The 5,005-nt window shown below is 46.4% G+C and overlaps 1 pseudogene; it reads left to right on the top strand.

Annotated features, from left to right (window-relative positions):
• The first annotated feature begins 216 nt into the window (after positions 1 to 216).
• Positions 217 to 4,498, top strand: LOC126950961 (40S ribosomal protein S9-like; annotated as a pseudogene).
• The last annotated feature ends 507 nt before the right edge of the window (positions 4,499 to 5,005 follow it).

Below are 5,005 nucleotides of genomic sequence, written 5' to 3'. Positions count from 1 at the left end.
CTCACTGTCCTGACCCTAAACCACTTTGTGATTCACCCCTGGGAAGGGCAGGCAGTGAAGAACTACGGATAGAGAAGAGGAGTTGGGGAGTTACCAAGCTGTTTGCTGACCTCTTCGTTTGACTCAGAACCTGACCTTAATCTTGCTTCCAGAAAAACAATGGGCCCCATTCCTGCCCAAGCTTGCCTTCTGCAACCCAGACTATCTTAGAACGCGATGGGAGTCAAGAACGCTTTCTTTAAGGTGAAGCTGTAGACAGGTTCCCCTCACCTCCCACCTCTGCCCACATTATCTGCCTCTAGCAAATAATGGTAGTCATGACTGTACCTGTTATCCAGGAGAACACCAATCAATGGCTGTAAAGACATGAATGTATGGTTTTAGATGGTGTCTGCCTGCCTTTGCTGAAAAAGGTAAGAAGAGCAAACATTTATATATTACCATTTGTCAGTACTGCTCAAAGCACTTTTATAATATTAAACATTCATGCTGTACTCCTTACAGCAATCACAAGAGCAAGGCACTAAAACTATTCCCATTGTACAGATGAGCAAACTGAGACACTGAGAGATTGGGAACTTTGCCCAGTGAGTAAGTAGGAGATACAATAAGGAGCCACGAGGGCAGGGAGCTCCACTCCTGCCCTCCCCAGCCCTCTGTTCACTCCTGAGCATGACTGGTACCTCACAGGTGCTCAGAGAGCCGCTGGATGCAGATGAGGGAACAGCTGTGGACATTCAGTCCCTCAGACCACAAAAGGACTTTGGAAGGAGAAGAACCCTGGAAGAATGCCATGTTACTGGCAAAGGTTTGGGTTCTTACCCTAATGATTTGTAAACACAAAGGGACAATAGCGCTAAGTGATAGCAAAGCCAATCTAAACAGAATCACAGCAGTCAACCACAAGAACCCACAACGTTTCTTTTTTCTTTCTTTCTTTTTTTTTTTTTTGAGACAGAGTTTTGCTTTTGTTGCCCAGGCTGGAATGCAATGGCGCGATCTCGGCTCGCCACAACCTCCACCTCCCAGGCTCACCCAATCCTCCCAGCTGGGATTACTGGCACGCACCACCACACCCAGCTAATTTTTGTATTTTAGGTAGAGACAGGGTTTCACTATGTTGCCCAGGCTGGACTCAAGCTACCCGCCTACCTCAGTCTCCCAAAGTGCTGGAATTACAGGCATGAGCCACCGTGCCTGAACCCTAGTCGTCTACTTTTTTTTTTTTTTTTTTTTTTTTTGAGACGGAGTCTCACTCTTGCCAGGCTGGAGTGCAGTGGCACAATCTCAGCTCACTGCAACCTCTGCCTCCCGAGTTCAAGCGATTCCTGCCTCAGCCTCCCCGAGTAGCTGGGACTACAGGCGTGCACCACCACACCCAGCTGATTTTTGTATTTTTAGTAGAAATGGGGTTTCAGCATGTCGGCCAGGATGGTCTTGATCTCTTGACCTCGTGATCCACCCGCCTTGGCCTCCCAAAGTGTTGGGATTACAGGCGTGAGCCACTGTGCCCGGCCCAGTCTTTTTCTTAAAAGATCTGCTCACAATTCCAATTATTTGTGCAAGCCTGTACTAAGTACAAGAGAATAGTGTTTCCTCTCAGCCAGGACAGAAAGTAGGAATCTTCCTCTAACTGCAGTCCTTTTCTATGGCCACTATAACAAATTACCACAAACTGAGGGGGCGTGAGACAACATACATGTATGATCTTACCGTTCTGGAGGTTGGAAGTCCTAAAGTCAAGGAATCAGAGCCGTGCTGAGTCCCTGAGGGAGGAACCCCTCTGCTGTCCTGCCAACTTCCGGAGGCTGTCTGTGTTCCTTGGCACAGGCCCTTCCTCCATCTCCAAATCTCACCTGACCTCTGCTTCTACCACATCTTCATCTCGGACCCTTCTGCCTCCCTCTCATGAAGACCCTTGTGTCTACACTGGGCCCACCTGGATAACCCAGGCTAGTCTCCCCACATCAAGATCTGTAATCACTTCTGCAAAGTCCCTCTTGTCAAGGAAAGCAACATTCACAGTCTCTGTGGATTGGAATGCAGACCTCTTGGGGGAGGGGCATTATTCTGTTGATGGCAATAACCAGAGCCATTTCTTTTTCTTTCTTTTTTTTTTTTTTTGAGACAGAGTCTCACTCTATTGCCAGGCTGCAGTGCAGTGGTGTGATCTCGGCTCACTGCAACCTCCGCCTCCCACCCCCTTCGAGTTCAAGTGATTCTCCTACCTCTGCCTCCCAAGTAACTGAGACTACAGATGGACGCTACCACACTTGCCTTTTTTTTTTTTTTTTTTTTGAGACAAGAGTCTCGCTCTGTCGCCCAGGCTGGAGTGCAGTGGTGTGATCTTGGCTCACTGCAAGCTCCGCCTCCTGGGTTCACACCATTCTCCTGACTTAGACACCCAAGTAGCTGGGACTACAGGCGCCCGCCACCACGCCCAGCTAATTTTTTTTTTTTTTTTTTTTTTTGTATTTTTAGTAAAGACAGGGTTTCACCATGTTAGCCAGGATGGTCTCAAACTCATGGCTTCAAGTGATCTGCCTGCCTTGGCCTTCCAAAGTGCTGGGATTACAGGTGTGAGCCGCTGTGCCCAGCCCCTACCATTCTTTTTAAAGCCTAGAAAAAAAAAAAAAATCACTTTCCCAATCTGCAAAATGGCTACTGTCCTCAATTTCCCCAAACTAATGCCTCTCAATTATGACCTCAAATCTGTCACCCTCCAAAGAGATAGCAGATGCCCTCAGGAAGGCCTTAGTTTCCCCAGCATGCTTGGGTCTAAACCCACACACTCTGCCTTCCCTTCTGTTACAAGAGAAGAAGTGCACTGCTTCCCCCTCCACGCCCCCACCTGATTCCTGGATCCACCGTGCTTGGTCTTCCCACACATTTTGTTCTTGTAATTCTTCCTGTTCTTCAACTGTGTTCTCTCTGAGATTATTATCATTACATAAAAACATGCTTTAAATATCTCTCTCAGCTTTTGAAATTATTTAAAAAGTAGTTAAGTTGTACAATGTAAGTTCATTGACCACAATGGATTTAAGTTAGAAATCAATCACAAGATAGCTGGAAAAATCCCCAAGTAAATTGGAAACTAAAAAATACACTTCTAGCCAGGTGTGGTGGCTCATGCCTGTAATCCCACTACTTTGGGAGGCCAAGGAGGCAGATCGCTTGAGGTCAGGACTTCAAGACCAGCCTGGCCAACATGGTGAAACCCCGTCTCTACTAAAAATACAAAAATCAGCTGAGCATGGTGAAAGGCGCATCCCAGTTACTCAGGAAGCTGGAGCACAAGAATCGATTAAATCCAGGAGGTGGAGGCTGCAGTGAGCTGAGATTGCACCACTACACTCCAGCCTCGATGATAGAGCAAGACTCTGTCTCAAAAGATAAATAAGAATGAAAATAAAAATAAACTGAATGAAAGTGAAAACATATCAATGTGAGATGCCACTAAAGTCATACTCAGAGGGAATTTACACCATTTACTGCCTACATTAGAAAAGAAGTCTCAAATCAAAGCAAATCAATGACTTCCGCCTTTACAGTAAGAAACTAGAAAAAGAGCAAATAAAATCCAGTAAGGAGAAGAAAGGAAACAAAGAACAGAACAGAAATTAATACAATCAGGAAAAGAGAGAGAGAGAGAGACTCATTATAACCAAAAGTTTGAGGAAAATCAAAACAATTGATAAACCTCTAGCCAGACAGATCAGAAAAAAATACGAAAGACACAAACCAATCTCAGAAAAGACAGGTAGCATCACTACCAATGTTAAAAGGATAAGGGCATATTATGAACAACTTTGTATCAATAGAATCAGCACCTTAGATGAAACATATAAAAATTTTGAGCTCTTTGTCAATGACCAGGGCCTGCGCTTAGGCATAGATGGGCAAGTGGAGCCAACACGCCAGCAGCCCGGAGCTGGGTTTGTCGCAAAACTTATGTGACCCCGCAGAGACCCTTCGAGAAATCTCATCTCGACCAAAAGCTGAAGCTGATTGGCGAGTATGGGCTCCAGAACAAATGTGAGGTGTGGAGGGTCAAATTTACCCTGGTCAAGATCCACAAGGCTGCCAGGGAGCCGCTGACACTTGACGAGAAGGACCCACGGCTTCTGTTCGAAGTCACTCCCTGCTGCAGTGGCTGGTCCGCACTGGGGAGCTGGATGAGGGAAAGATGAAGCTGGATTACATCGTGGGCCTGAAGATCGATGATTTCTTAGAGAGATGCCTACAGACCCAGGTCTTCAAGCTGGGCTTGGGTAAGTCCATCCGCCACGGTTGTGTGCTCATCCGCCAGGTCATATCCGTGTCCATGAGCAGGTGGTGAATATCCCGTTTTTCACTGTCCGCCTGGATTCCCAGAAGCAATCGACTTCTCCCTCTGCCTCCCTATGGGGGTGGCCACCCCAGCCACGTGAAGAGGAAGAATGCCAAGATGGACCAGGGTGGGGCTGGAGCCAGAGATGACAAGGAGGAGGATTAATCCTGCTTGTCCCCTCCTGGGCTGGTGGATTGTCTGGTTTTCCTGCCAAGTGATAAAACAGGATCAATGCTTTATTTAACCAACTAAAATAGTGAAAAACAGAAATTAAGGTCACTCAAGAAGAACTGGGCCAGGCACGGTGACACAAGCCTGTAACACCAGCACTTTGAGAGGCCGAGGAGAGAGAATCGATGTAGCCCAGGAGTTCAACCAGCCTGAGCAACACAGTGAGACGCCCATCTCAAAAATAAAAATTAAAATAAAAATTTAAAAATTAGCCAGGCATGACTGTGGCACACCTGTAGTCCCAGCTACTGGGGAGGCTAGAGGGGAGGATCACCTGAGCTCAGGAAATTAAGGCTACAGTGAGCCATGACTGCAGCACTACACTCCAGCCTGGGTGACAGAGAAGACCCTGTTTCAAAAAAAAAAAAAAAAGAAAGAAACAAATAGAAAACCTAAATAGCCCCATATCCTTAAAACAAGGTTCCAAATGATTTTGTTTTT

This window comes from Macaca thibetana, chromosome 3 (assembly GCF_024542745.1).
Source record: "Macaca thibetana thibetana isolate TM-01 chromosome 3, ASM2454274v1, whole genome shotgun sequence".
In the NCBI taxonomy this organism is placed as follows: domain Eukaryota; kingdom Metazoa; phylum Chordata; class Mammalia; order Primates; family Cercopithecidae; genus Macaca; species Macaca thibetana.
The sequence above is the reverse complement of the archived record's forward strand: the minus strand, read 5'-3'. Positions and strand labels throughout refer to the sequence as shown.